The following is a 16,110-nucleotide window of genomic DNA, read 5'->3' as shown; positions in this document are numbered from 1 at the left end:
ACTACTGACCCGATTCTGAAAAAAAGAATTTCAAAATTTCGACTAGCATTACAAATTTGAAAGGTCTCAAGTTCGATTCCCGTAGTTGAAACTTTGTTTTTTTTGACGGATGTTTTTTTTTTGTTGCAAACGAACCTCGAGGGAATAATTCTCTCGCCCATCACGAACTGTGTTCTCTGTGTCCGTAAATGGTACCACTATTCTCTCGACTCGAGGCCATTGTTTTCTCGGAAGAACGCTGCCCAGTTTTGGGTTTAGATCCAACTTCATTTATATTTATCGACTCAGAACCAAATTCTGAAAAAATGTCTATGGGGGTGTGTTGAACAAAAATATGCACTTGATTTTCTCGGCAGTTTCTGGTCTTGCAGATTGGTCTCCAATCGGGCTCAAAATGTTTATGGGGGTTCCTTGGCCAAAATAACTACACAGCAAAAAATCCGATGGTAAAATCGCATGCAAAAGCATGCACATCACCTTCGTCAAAATAAACACTTAGTATTACACACTGCATGTACATTTTTTGCAAACACAAAAAAAAAGTTGCAACCGACGGGATTCAAACCCAGCACCATCAGTAAGGACTGGCGCCTTAGCCCACTCGGCCATCAGATCGATATAAAACTGTAAGGATAAACGCATATATCAGTTTGACATTTCGGTCAAGTAGGTTTCCCATACTTATATATATTTAAGGGTTTAAAATCACATAAAATTGCATAAAATAATGCAATATTTATTTTACACCCAGGCCTTTTACACGCAGCTGGATTACTACTTTTTTAGCTGTGTAGACCCGTTTTTTTTTGTTCATTATGGTGATCTACATCTAGAGACTTGAATATTTGGACAAAAGAAATCAATGGACAAAGTATCACTCAAATTTTAAAAATAAATCATATAGAAAGTCGAATTTCTAACTCCTAGTTTAAGCCTTAGAGCTAAAACTATGCAATGAACTTATATCAAATAGTGAGTCTTTCAATTTATTTAAAAATGCTATTACAAATTTTATTAAATTTGTAGTCCCTCGACTCTGCTCGAATACGCGGAAAAGAGGGGATGTAGAATGAAAAATTGCGTTCACGTGGTAGAATGAAAAATTGCGTTCATGGATGGCCCTAATGTATAATATCCATTTCCATCACTTAGAGTCATTGACACGATTTTGTCTCCTTTTCCTTAAATTTGTTCTTTAACTGCCCACCATTGAAAAAACGGCTAATATCCACTTTTGGCAAAAACGAGATATTAGCACCAGGTGGTAGATGATGTTCCAATGCATCTTCTGAAACTTCAATTTCACTGAAATAGTGTTTAGACTTGGCTGCCGATGCGAAAAACCAAACGGCTAATGTGCCACTCTTATGGGAAATTGCCTTGACAGAGATTTTGTGACAAACACTAAAACGCGTTTTTCTCGGAATACTTGATTTGGCATAATAGCCGAATTTTCAATTATGGGCAGTTTACAGGCCCATACAAGTATTTTTGAAGTTTATGTCACTCTCAAAAATTCGAAAAATCAGGAGGCAATTATTGTTTCTTTTTCGTGAAGCTTCTTAATAAAGCCTAATAAACTGACATATTTAGCATGTTAGGGCTGGTTTAAAAATATTTAGTTTTTTTTGTGTAATTCCGATGTACAGTAAATACCGCAAAAAGTATCTTTCGTGAACATTTTGTTAATACAATTTTATTTTTTTTGAAAACCAATGACACCTGAACTTTTGTAAAATGCATTTTAAAACACTTTTTTTCATTCAAATGTTGAATCCATGATTTGTAATTTAAATTTCAAAACAACCAAAATAAATTATTTTCATGATTAAAAATTGTATTAAAAAAACCAATGCAATCAATTGTGAACTGTTTAAAATGAAAATCCGGATCGAAAACTAGTATTATAAATTACTTAAAAATAATTATGTATTTTTTTATTTTTAACATGGCTTAGCGAAGTTAACGAAAATTAAATTTCTTTAAAATATACCCAGTAATTTCCAGCACGCTCCCCCGCAAAAACCCAACTCCACAAACTTCTTTCACGATGGTGTGGTGGTTTCTATTTGCTTTTCGCGAATGTGTATATCTGTGTGCATTGACTAACTAGTCTTGCACTCGCTCACACGCAAACCGCGCAGACTTAACTAGTTGCTCTGTTGTTTCTGTTTATTTTTTCCTTCAAAAACTTGTCGCTCGTTTGACTTAGTAGCTGCGCTGCGCCAGTTTGTGAGCGAGAGAGCTGGGGGATTTGCTGAGCGAGTTTTTGGAGTAGTTGCTGCTGCTCGGGTTGGGATTTAATGAACGAGTTTTTCCTGAGCAATGGGGGATTGCGAATAAAAATGATTATGAGAGTTTCAAGATGTTTGACGAACACAAGATAATTTGGTACCTCACTTAACTCGGGAATGTTTTTTATGTTTCAATTTGCAAAAACCGATTATGAGACACATTCACAAACTCCACTGTTGTTTTCAAGGAAACGAATGCCAACCAAGACAAGTAAGCTTGACCTGAAACAAGTGATTGTTTTATTGGAAATTTATTATGATTCAGTACAGGTTTTATTGATGAACCTGTGAATCAAAACGACAAAGTAATGAGGATTTTTTAATCTAAGATCAAACATAGGTTGGACTACCATAGTGCAGGTTTGAAATTGTCAACATTACACTGTTAGCCTGAACCAAACGTCGCTTAACAGACCAATCTGGAGTCCGACCAGACGCAAATATTTCACTAAATATGCCACAGTAATCAATTAATTAGTACGAATGTTCGATACCCCTGGTAGTGCAGACATGCAACCGATTGCATAATGTAAATTGCTTTTTTCGAATCTGGTGTAGCAGCAATTTTTTTCCGTTCAACAGATTGCACTTAATCGCCAGTTATGTGCCTTCTCAAAAGGGTATCTTTTATTGAGTAAAAAATTGAATCTTTTCGCCCAGAGCCGGCCTTATTTGATCAGCTGATGATAGTGAAATTAGTCACGGCGTTACCAATCATATCAAACCCCTATTGAACGCTGAATTGAACAATTTGAAGCTAATTTCTACATTTTACGTCGCACAAACTGGCCAACGGTGTGGGTAGTGGTGGCTATATAGGAATGCCCAGCATGATGAGTTTGTGCATCCACCACATTTGCAATTCAAGTGCCACCTCCAGCAACGAGACTGCTCCACTCCACTTCAACGGCCAAGCGGACGAACGCAAAGAAACTCGAAAAACCCGATGCGTGACTCCGATTTTTATCAGCGAACGACGCTGCTGCAGCTTCGAAAAATGCAAAACAGCACTCCAGCAAAAGTCAGCTCAACGCTGACGACGTTTTGCATAGTGAGGGAAAATTGAGGCAGTTTGGAAGGATCGAGAAAATTTTGGAAACGTTTATTTGAGCTACAAATTTTGACTTTGCTTTGAAATTACCAATAACTTAGACGAATCGGGACTACAGTCTGAATTGGGATAACAGTCTTTAGATGACTTCAATTTTGGAAATCGATGTGTACGTGTATGAGTTTACTAAATTTTGCCTTCTTAACTGAGGTAAGGCTCGGCTCTAAAATTAGAGAGAAATCTCGTGGATTTTGGCAAATAATTATCGCTTTAGTAATATTTTTAAGACTGGCTCGTTGTTGTATGGAAAAATTCAAAAATGATGAAATCAACACTCAACAAAGTTTGTTTGATGCCTTTTTGGCCTAAAAAAACCAACCAAAATGTTTAACCTATAAGTTCAGTACACAGAAAAAAATGATGGTAATATTCATCAGGAAATGGTGACAGATTTTGTGGCAAAATAAATGATAAATTTTACCCCAGAAAATGATGAATTTTCATGAGTTTTTGATGAATATTCATCAGGTTCACATTTTTAAACATTTTTTATGTAATATTACTAAAAAAAAGAGGTAATATTCAACCTACAAAATTTTCAACATTCCAAAATTCAACTTTTTTTCTGAGTACCAACTTTATTTATTTAAATGTTATATATGACGAGAAAATCTTCTTTTCATATTTTGTTTTCTGTTGATGTTTAGGTCAAATCTTAAGATTTTAATTAGTCGAGTGATTTTATTGGTAAGTATATGAAATTTAAAAAAAAAACATAAATTTACTATTAAAACTTTGAAATATTATCAGATAAATTTTAACAGCGTGTCCAAAATTTGTACGTGCATTCATCCCAGTCTTAATTTAGAGAAGCTATGAAAAAAGTTAGAATTTTGAGACCACAGATTACAAATAGGCGAAACTAACAAAAAAAAAAAGAATATTTTAATGTAGCATTTGATTTTTTTCGATTTTTTTTGCAAAGGCATAAATGTAATCACACATAAATCATTTTATTTGAATGTTTTGAAAATTGTGCCTGAAATTTGAGAATTAGATTTTATTTATTTTCATTCTTTGCTAGGGTATTTCTCAGCAAAATACCTTGAAATGATGCACTTCAGCATAAAGAAGACCTTCTAGATAAAACATAATTAATTTAAGAGAAGTGTAGTCATCAATGATACAGCGGAACATTAAATGATCCTCAAAATCGTACTTTCTACAAATCAGGCTCATATTTGGGAGAAAAGATGTCTTGTACAATACCTATGGACCACTAGAAAAGCTCACCCCTTACAAAGTCATTCATAAAAGTTTGATATTGGAGTGTAACAGTAAACTGTAAGGAAAAAATACATTTTTTCTCGTAGGCTGGCATTAACACCAAAACTTAAATTTCTTCAGATTTCTTTACTCAGGGCATCAGTTGGAATCCACAACTTTTAAACATATTTCAGTAATCTTATTGTTAAATAAATTTTCAAATTGGAAAGATTGCCTAAACATTGTAAGGCGATGTGGAAAAACTGCAGCTGTAGAGGTCAGATCGATCACATATTTTAGTCAATGTTTGAAAACTTTATTATAAAGTTTAAAGTAAAAACAACAAAAAGCTTATTCAAAGAATACAACAAATTTGATTTATATAAACCAACAATGTCTCATTGTCTCTGCCCTACGCCTTAGATGATTTATTAGCAATTTTAGCAATCGATTTACCAAAACTTTTATAAATTCACTGCATTTTCAAAAAAAATATGAGTCGGCCAAAATAATTAGTCCATCTTACACTATAGCCCAAAAATTGGCACATTTGAGGTTAAAATTGGCCAAATAGTTAGTCAAAATTTATTTAAAAAAACATGGTTAGTTTTTTTAGTGTATTTTTTTTGAGGAGTTTCTATAATAACCACTAGAACACTTATGTAACTTTACGTAACCTAGAATTTTGCCGCAGATACTTTAAATTTGAAATTATGGCAATTGTCCACGCTCGATACACGAGGGGTTCGAGATTTCCAAAAATGTGTCCATGTGGTTTATGGATGGTCCCCTAATAAAAATATCTATTGAAAACTGTTTTATTGAATATAGAAATATTGATAATAAAGGTGATCAATTCTCTACGTTTGCGGAAATACGTTTGTTCGAAAAAGGGGATTTCAATTATCAATCGACTATATCTTGAAAACTAATTATTCATAAATAAGATTTCGTCCATTTCATTATTATTAGAACTCTAGAGTTTTTTTTTAAAAAAAGGTCCTATAAACATATGAAAGACAATAGCTTATAGGACATTATCAAAAAAAAACTCTACTGTAAATAGAACTATAAAACCCCAAAAATAAGAAATTAATGTTTATTGTTTATCCTGTGATAATCATAATTTAAGAAATGGATTGAAGCATTGCCCACATTTATGCCTAAACTTAGGTTCCACTGTGCGATCATCTTGCTTCCTACAATGGTACCGGTAGCCTCCATCAGGGCGGCCCATATCTCATTAAAATGAGTCACACTTTGCAAAAAAAAAGATGAAAAATCAACATCATCTTCACCACAATCAGCAGTGGCAACAGTGCGGCACGTTTGCAACCTCGAATCAAACTATTAATCACACACACACACACGAGCAAACACAAACGCAGAGTGATGCAAACGGGTGTAAATTGAAAATTTGCATATAATGGGTCCACGAAAAAATTCGATAACACACTACTTGTGGTTGGAGGTTGACCGCCACCCCGAACGTCGTTGACTTTTGCAACAATTTTTGCTGTTTTTGTTGTTGTTGAGTGACCCTATAATATGCATCACTGACACTGACTGACGCGACGCGTGAGAAGATGTTGCAAGGCTGTGCGGCGCTGATACAACCTACACCTACGCGAGCGGAGCCATCGCGTTTGAAGATGCGCAGCGCTAAATTTGGAAATGAACTCGCGGATAAGTGTGTTGGTGTGTGTGTGGAGTGTGTGAAAGGTCAGTTTAATTATGTGCCGTTCCACTTTTTACGGGAAGCAAAATGTCAACTTACTCTCAGGAGCAAATTTAAATAAAATATATTAAATTGTCTTTTGAAAATAAACCTTAACAAACAGTTGATTCTGGCTAACACCGTACGCAGAGTAAAAATCTTAAACGAAAACAGCCGAAACAACCCACAACAGAATAACTCTACCAATTTTTTGTTATAGATATAAAATCTAGTTAAAAAAACATTGGTTAGATTCTCAATTTGAAAAACTCTATTGATGAAAAATGTTGCACAGCTCTCAATGTTAAAAAACGAATTTCAGTCATCACGTATAATTTCATAATGTTAAGTTAGTTAAATATTGTTTTTTTGGCAACTCAAGGAAGTCGTCACTTGTCCAGCAGGATCGATGTTTCCATACAAGGCGTCATCCATAAAGTATGTCACGCAAAAATCGGCCAAAATTAACCCCCCCTCCCCCCTATGTCACACTTCGTCACACAAGGTTGAACCCCCCCTCAAAAAATACGTCACATTTAAAAAGACCCCCCCCCCCTTGTTTTTGATGGGGTTTTTTATAGTTTTGATATCTTTAAACTCTCATAATTTTGGTATTTTTGGCAATATTTATATGAAAAAATAAGTTAAATTATTCTAATTATTCATTTTTTAGAATAATCATTGCGATATACAAAAAGCAGTTTTGTATCTTATAAAAATAAGAAGACCTGGTATATTCAAGTATTAAAAAATCATGAAAACAGTTTTTCACAGCTTTGTATCTAATAAGTTCACCATTTATAGCAGTTTTCTTATGAAGACCCTACTTTCAAAGCATTTATTTTTATCAAGCAAGAATTTGCAAAATATTGGAGTTCCAGCTGAAAAAAAAATTTGACTATATAATAAATTATAATGTGATACCGTCATCCGGGGTGAAATTGGGTCTGGGGGTGAGTTTGGGTCTTACAAAAATGCAAAAAATTATAAGACTCAATATCACCCCTGATGACGGTACTTCTAATAATAGTAAGCAAACAATTTTAGAAAAGAGGATTTAATTTAATTGTGTACATTTATGTAATGCAATATTATGCAATCATAAAAAAAACCTAGCGTGACGTCACAATCTCGCAAACCCCCCCTCCCCCCTTCGTCACATCTTGTCACACCTTCGGTAACCCCCCCTCCCCCCCTAGGAGCGTACGTACTTTATGGATGACGCCCAAGCTTCGTCCAGTTTTTCCACGGTTTTTAACTGACAGTCATGCATTCTACCATATGAGCAAATCAGCAGATCATCGCGCCGCCAGCATCAGCAGCGTTAAATGTCAGCTGACAAACCAGAAATATTAACCTTGTCGCTATCTCAGATTACCAAATAATCATTTGCCATTCAATAGTCGGCGGCGATGGTGGTGGTGGTGGTGGTGTTGGTCACTAGTTTGACGTTATCCAACCGAATACATAAAAACTTACACGAAACGAAGGCTTTTTCAGTGATGGCGTGAAGAAAAAAAAGATGAAGGTGATTGGTAGATGGCTGACGGTGACGATCAGTGCCATGCATATGTTGGTTGATTTGGATTGATTGGTGATGTACATTTTTAAGCAGGTGGGCTGCAATATGTAGGTTTTTAGATGAGCGTTTCAACATTAATCTGTGCCAGTACGAAATAAGCACACACACACACACATACAAACTGTATACAAACAGCATTATTATCAATTATTTTGAAAAGGACTACACTAAATGTGTTTGCATAGTTGAAATTAAAAATCGTTAATCAATCTTTTTTCAATAATACTTTTCGACGAAAGTGCTGAAAAGTTGTACTACCTACTTTTATTATTGGAGATAATAGGTAGGCCGTTTGGTCATTCGAAAAAAAAATGTGTTCCTTCTTGTTAAATTGTATTTTTTGTGGTATTGAAAAGTATAACTTTTTCATACAAGTGCTGAAAAGTTCAACTTTTCAAATTAATGTAAAAGGTTAACTTTTGTAAAAAATAGCTTTATTAAAAAAAAATAAAACTATGAGTATCGCAAATAAGTTTAAAGTTAAATACAGTCCAGATTCGATCATCGAAAGGGACCATCCATAAACCACGAGGACACTTTAGGGGGGGGGGGGTGGTATGCCGATTGTTTACTCTGTCCACGAGGGGGGAGGGGGGTTGAAAAAAAGTGTACACGTGGTTTGTGAATGGTCCTGACAGGAATTTTTTGCCTTCCTCACTGAGGTAAGGCTATAATCCTGCTCTAAAAATGAACTTTGTATAATAACGTCGTAGACCCACCTTCATGTATACATATCGACTCAGAATCAAAAACTGAACAAATGTCTGTGTGTATGTGTGTGTGTATGTATGTATGTGACCAACAAACTAGCTCATGTTTCTCGGCACTGGCTGAACCGATATTACAAGAAACTGAAACATTCGACTTGGTTTAGGGTCCCATAGATCGAGTTTTATACAGATTGAAGTTTCGATAAGTAGTTCAAAAGTTATGTATAAAAATGTGTTTTCACATATATCCGGATCTCACTGAAATGTATGTAAACTATGTCCGGGTCCATCATCCGACCCATCGTTGGTTAGGTTATCAAAAGACCTTTCCAACGAGCCAAAAACATTCAAGATCTGGCAACCCTGTCTCGAGATATGGCCACTTAAGAGATATTGATGTACTTTTTGGTTTCCGGATCTCACTTAAATGTATGTAAACTATGTCCAGATCCACCATCCAACCCATCGTTGGTTAGGTTATCAAAAAACCTTTCCAACGAGTTCAAAACATTGAAGATCTGGCAACCCTGTCTCGAGATATGGCCACTTAAGTGACACTTATGTACTATTTTGAAGCTGGATCTCACTTAAATGTATGTAAACTATGTCCGGATCCACCATCCAACCCATCGTTCGTTAGGTTATCAGAAGACCTTTCCAACGACTCCAAAACATTGAAGATCTGGCAACCCTGTCTCGAGATATGTCCACTTAAGAGATATTGATGTACTTTTTGGATGCCACTTGGATCTCACTTAAATGTATGTAAACTATGTCCAGATCCACCATCCAACTTATCGTTGGTTAGGTTATCAAAAAACCTTTCCAACGAGTTCAAAACATTGAAGATCTGGCAACCCTGTCTCGAGATATGGCCACTTAAGTGACATTTATGTACTTTTTTGAAGCTGGATCTCACTTAAATGTATGTAAACTATGTCCGGATCCACCATCCAACCCATCGTTGGTTAGGTTATCAAAAAACCTTTCCAACGAGTTTAAAAAATTGAAGATCTGGCAACCCTGTCTCGAGGTATAGCCACTTTAGTGATATTTATGTACTTTTTTATTCCGGATCTAAAAAATAGATGTAATTTTTGTACAATTCCATCATATCAGCCATTGTTGGTAATAAGTGAGGAAGGCTCCAACCACATAGGTGGATTAAGTTAGTTTTTTTTTTTTCGTTGTCAAATGTTTGATTGTTGATGGTTTAAATGTTTCAAACCCAAGATGGCGGCCAATATGGTGGTTACAAAATATTGAAAAAAAAACATTTGATTATTTCTAGTGTTTTTTTTTTCAATAAGACCAATGTTTAAAGGACGTTTTCAAAAAAAAAATCTGGATTTTATAGACAATCAACTATTCAAATTTGACTAAAATGGGGTCGCAGAACTCGAATTTGATGTTCAAAACAAAAAAAAAACCGAAAAAAAATTGTATTTTTTTGACTGTATTGCCCCTGATCGCATAAATGTCCCATATGCATTTTCATCGTTTTTGAGTTATTGATGCAGTTTGGTTCAAAATCGTGTGCTCTTTCAAAAGAGCCTATAGCATCCAGTACTTTGTTCTAGAAATCAGGAGGAAATTCCGTTTTTTCGTGAAAACTTAGCACGTAGCCTTATGTGTGGGATAAACTTGCCTTGCGTTTTTCTCAGGTTGCCGTTTTTGCCTATGGGACATTTATGCGAACATGGGCAGTGTAGTTCAGTATTAATGATTGGTACAATTTATTTGAACTCCAATATAAGAAGAAAAAAGACAACCTACACGCAAACCACACTTCGGTCAAATCTACCGAAATTGTCTGTTTATTTATCAGAAATTCTCTGATAGAGCGTCTCTATCAGAGAATTCTCCGTCAATGCTTTATCAGAGATTCTCTGTCAAATTCATTCAATCCGATTTTGACGTTTCTCTCTATGTATTGGTAAACAAAACTGAAATGAACGCTAGTTCCAAATCCCACCGCTTGGGCAGCGCTGTGCTTACAAAATAAACACACACATTTGCAATGTTACGTTTGTATTGGTGTGTTTCAAGCCATTCTTTGTGTGTCGGATCGTCAAAAAATATGAGGGATTCGAATCAAAATTTATTTCATTAAATTCATCAAAATTCCAATAAACACCACGCTTGAGGCACACATTTTTTTTCTCCTGCCGCCAATCATGCAGACACTTGCCAAATCCTCGTTCTTGCCGAGCAAGCATCCGTGAAGATCAGCCTTGGTCGTTCCGGATCCCGCGACATACAGAACGGTGTCCGTCTTTTTCAGCGTGGCCTGTCTTCCGTCCTGCCATGTGTGCCACTCGGTGGGTTAACATTTTGCTGTGACCTGCAACAGAAAAACCGTTTTTATGAAATATTAGTCAACATTTAACAACCGAAGATAATTTCATCCAAATCAAGCTTTAAGGCTAGTACGCTGATCGGAAGGAAAGGGGTCAAGAAACAGCTTTACGAACAGCAGAACAAAGAAGAGGGAACGATTTCTTGGGGCTTTTCTTCACCCTCTCTGGCTTGCTTACTCTGCCGCTGTTGCCCATTTGAAATTTTTCTTGACCGATTCCTTCCGAAGTGCGTATACCGCTTTACCAATTGCTGGAAAACTACACTGATTTGAATTTCACTTGCACTGACTTTCACTTAAATTTTATGTACTTACCGCCGTAACAATCAGCAAGTATTCAAATTTAAACTTTCTTCAATATTCTACAACAGAAAACGTTTGCAAAACTGCAAAAAACAACAGAGCCGTTCTCGGTCCGAAAGCCATCTTTGATCGAAGTGTCTGGCGAGGGAGAATTTAAAAAGAACGAAGCAAATGAATGTAAGGGGTCATTCATTTATTACGTGCATATAGAAAATTTCAAAACTATTTGACATTTTCAAACTGTCAAAATGTCAAAATGTCAAAATGTCAAAATGTCAAAATGTCAAAATGTCAAAATGTCAAAATGTCAAAATGTCAAAATGTCAAAATGTCAAAATGTCAAAATGTCAAAATGTCAAAATGTCAAAATGTCAAAATGTCTAAATGTCAAAATGTCAAAATGTCAAAATGTCAAAATGTCAAAATGTCAAAATGTCAAAATGTCAAAATGTCAAAATGTCAAAATGTCAAAATGTCAAAATGTCAAAATGTCAAAATGTCAAAATGTCAAAATGTCAAAATGTCTAAATGTCAAAATGTCAAAATGTCAAAATGTCAAAATGTCAAAATGTCAAAATGTCAAAATGTCAAAATGTCAAAATGTCAAAATGTCAAAATGTCAAAATGTCAAAATGTCAAAATGTCAAAATGTCAAAATGTCAAAATGTCAAAATGTCAAAATGTCAAAATGTCAAAATGTCAAAATGTCAAAATGTCAAAATGTCAAAATGTCAAATTGTCAAATTGTCAAATTGTCAAATTGTCAAATTGTCAAATTGTCAAATTGTCAAATTGTCAAATTGTCAAATTGTCAAATTGTCAAATTGTCAAATTGTCAAATTGTCAAATTGTCAAATTGTCAAATTGTCAAATTGTCAAATTGTCAAATTGTCAAATTGTCAAATTGTCAAATTGTCAAATTGTCAATTAAACAATTAAACAATTAAACAATTAAACAATTAAACAATTAAACAATTAAACAATTAAACAATTAAACAATTCAACAATTAAACAATTAAACAATTAAACAATTAAACAATTAAACAATCAAACAATTAAACAATTAAACAATTAAACAGTTAAACAATTAAACAATTAAACAATTAAACAATTAAACAATTAAACAATTAAACAATTAAACAATTAAACAATTAAACAATTAAACAATTAAACAATTAAACAATTAAACAATTAAACAATTAAACAATTAAACAATTAAACAATTAAACAATTAAACAATTAAACAATTAAACAATTAAACAATTAAACAATTAAACAATTAAACAATTAAACATTTAAACAATTAAACAATTAAACAATTAAACAATTAAACAATTAAACAATTAAACAATTAAACAATTAAACAATTAAACAATTAAACAATTAAACAATTAAACAATTAAACAATTAAACAATTAAACAATTAAACAATTAAACAATTAAACAATTAAACAATTAAACAATTAAACAATTAAACAATTAAACAATTAAACAATTAAACAATTAAACAATTAAACAATTAAACAACTAAACAATTAAACAATTGAATAATTTAAAAAGATTTTTCGAAATTTATCCAATAAATTATTGGGTTATGTAATTTTTGAATGCCCCTTTTCACATAATCGCTGAATGCTCCCCGTCTGAGATGACGGCTTATGCCGATATCCGCCACTAGGGGCGCAACGATGAATTAGGGGTGAATTCTCGTGTACGATACAATGTTGTGCTCATGTGTGCGTTAAAGTTGTTTTCTTGGATGAACTCAAACCGTAAAGTTTATCAGAGAATCTCTGATAATCGATTATCAGAGATCGGTCTGATAAGCGCCAGGTTTGCGTGTAATATTTGAATAATACTTAAGTGAAAAAGCATTTTATTAAGTTGTGGTAATAACCACATGAACTTTGTTAATCAACTTTAACAAATCCTCTATAAAGAAATAAAAAATCAATAATAAAAAAATTTCACTTTTTATAGCCGTAGCATGAACAAATTCTTCCAAGCGCAATTGAAATTGAAATACGTTTATCAATCTTTTACTCATCAAGCAAAAACAAATGCCTCAAAGCCGACCGAGGGCGCCCTAACAAAGTTTCACTTACTTGCGGATTCTCCAGTCAATCAAGTCCAACGAACGGTCACGCTGATAAATGTCTATGCAGATTCAGATAGAGTGCAGTAGATGCAAAATTCTTCGCCAATTAAAAACCACGGTACGGCCAGTTGGCTGTCACAGGAAAATAAAATATATAAACATCTGGGAATGACATTTCACCGCAAATCAACAGTGTGTGTTTGTTGACGATCAGTGAAGAAGAGGGAGGAGAGCGAGCTTTCGGAGAGTATCAAGTTTGGTGGAGATCGCACCAATACACAGGAAATCGAGCTTTTTTGTTCGATCGGTGAGCTTTGTGGTGAAAACAGTATGAAAGCTGAATATCGTTTTTCAACCAAAACTTAATTTTAAGTTGAATATGATATGAGTTAGTAGCACATACCTGAAGGCAATTATAACAAGGTAACAATTCGAACATTCAGATTATTTAGGCTTTTATCAGAATAGTAAAACATTGAAAAAAGTGTATGCTCGTGTAGGAAACGAAAGTTTCATTTAGATCACGCAGAACCATAGGTTTCACAAATGGAGTTATTCTTAATTACTATTATCATATTGTGTAATAAATTCTATACAAACAAATAGGAATAAAACTCACAGTAAAAAATGGTGTAAATTTGGGAGCTGTAATTTTGGAAGGTTGAATATAACCTCTTTTATGCAAGGGAATGATGGAACGAGAGGAATCACAAATCCGCATAAATAATTTCAAGATTGTTAAGGTTTAAACCAAAACCGCGATCAAAAAACAAAGTAGAAGAATAGGGCTTTTAACTGCTTATTAAAAATTGTCGGTGTACGGGACGTTGCACTATTTAACCACTTTTTAGCGTACATTCAATTTTGCAACCCGAACCAATTATTGAATTGGAAATATAAAATTCTTTTTCAAATTTTCTTTTCTTGATTTATGTGCACCTACGTCGAAGACCGAGAGAAATACTCTGGTCTGACAGTCTTGGTCTGGCAGATTTGGTCTGACAGCTTTATCATGGATTTTGGTCTGGACAAGACGGGGGATATGACACATCACCTTCCTGCTTTTATGATGTAATTTTATCTCAATTTAGACTGAAAAAGCGACATTACCACAGAAAACTGATAAAATTACACATTTTCAGAGGTAAAATTACACATTTTTTTCTGACATAAAAGATGTACCCCTTCTCAGATGTAATATTGTCATGATTTTTTTTTTTCTGTGCAAATTATTTGTCAGAAAAGAACATAATTTGGACTAGCTACAGCAACATAGGAAAACTCATTGTTATATATTTTTATTCCATTTAAAAACAATTCTCATTTGAAAAAGCAAAGGAGCTCTTCAATAAAATTTGTCAAATTTAATAAAATTTGGATAATGGTGAACGGTAATTTATACGAAAACGAAGTAGACTTTATAGCTGTCGGCCACCATTGCTAGTACCAACCACTAGTGTCTTCCTTTTTATCTACAAGGACTTCGCCGCCCTGGGCTCCTAAGTGTATGAAAGTATGGCACGGAGCGACGGCGCCGAATACCCATATTTACACAAAGAATTTTAGAGCGCCCGCCGCGGGATTCGAACCGTCGACCTCTGGATTGTGAGTCCAGTGCGCGGTCCGATTGATCCATACGGGCGTAATTTATACGTTACTGTTACCATAAATTAACAATAAAACTGCTGAATCTTAAAAACGACACGCTTATCATATATTTGAATACGTGCAAATTTTGATTGCAAATTTGATAAAAAAAAATGCACTTCAAAAACAAAATACATGTTTGATTCAAAATTGCAATTGCTATTAAAAATACTTAACTTTTGCTCAAGCCAGAGGCAAATAAAAAAAATATCAAAAATATTCATGAAGGAAAGGCAAAATGTTTTGATTTTTTGCTAAATCTAGCTTTACATTTGAAAAGGTGTAAAATCTGTGTTTCAAAGCCTTTCAAAATGTATGAATTGAACTCAAAGATGCGAACACATTTAAATCAATAATATTAAAAATAAATACAATAGAGAAATACTCAAGAACATCACACTTTTTTTTCAGGTGAAACTTATTCCCTGCATTATATGTGTCATAAGATGCATTTTTGTATCACATGTTCATCAATTGCGCCAAAGTTTTGGATGGTGAAATATCTAGTCTAAAAAGTAGATACTTTTGAAAATTATCGAAATCAGGGTCATACAACATTTTCAAAATTGATTTTTAAGTGCTACACTGCCGTTCTACGCGTAATTGTCCAATGTAATTTTTTGACGATTTTGACATTTCAACATTTTCAAGTTTATTTTGGCGTATACTTAAAAAAACACATCAAATCTGGTACTATGATCGGAAATTCATTGAAAACAACACCAAGTCTGTTTGTCTCATTGATACAGCCCCTCAAAGATTTAATTTTGCAAAAATCTCGGTATCACCTAACTAACTATCTAATGGTTTTTTATGGTAAAATGAATACATGGACAAAGTTTCATAAAAAACGTAGAAAGTCGATTTGCAAAAACGTAGAGAATTACGCAATAACTTCATTTTCAAATTTGGATGGCATCTTAAAATAAATGTTGTATGATTATACGATTTATAAAACCAAAAAAAAATTAAAATTGAAAAAAATTAGAATTTAATTCGAATGTTCAGTTGAACCAACCTACGGCTGAAAAACTTTGTAATACAAAATTAAAAAAATGTTCAAAAGTAAAACGAAAAAAGGAT

General features: G+C 33.9%; 1 protein-coding gene across 3 annotated transcripts in view; it reads right to left on the bottom strand.

Moving 5' to 3' along the window:
* LOC128093438 (uncharacterized) overlaps window positions 1-13,554 on the bottom strand; it is a 41,325-nt gene extending 27,771 nt beyond the window's left edge. Inside the window, exons 1-2 of one of the 3 annotated variants that reach the window (XR_008212465.1) lie at window positions 13,388-13,554; window positions 10,692-10,964 (exon numbers count right to left, since the gene is read on the bottom strand). The gene's annotated coding sequence lies outside the window, so the exon portion shown is untranslated. Of the gene's footprint in view, window positions 1-10,691; window positions 10,965-11,294; window positions 11,430-13,387 lie in introns of those variants that run through there. The other 2 variants (XR_008212464.1, XM_052710187.1) reach the window with 2 other exon arrangements.
* Between the last annotated feature and the right edge of the window lie 2,556 nt (window positions 13,555-16,110).

Source organism: Culex pipiens, chromosome 3, assembly GCF_016801865.2.
Source record: "Culex pipiens pallens isolate TS chromosome 3, TS_CPP_V2, whole genome shotgun sequence".
NCBI lineage: Eukaryota > Metazoa > Arthropoda > Insecta > Diptera > Culicidae > Culex > Culex pipiens.
The sequence above is the reverse complement of the archived record's forward strand: the minus strand, read 5'-3'. Positions and strand labels throughout refer to the sequence as shown.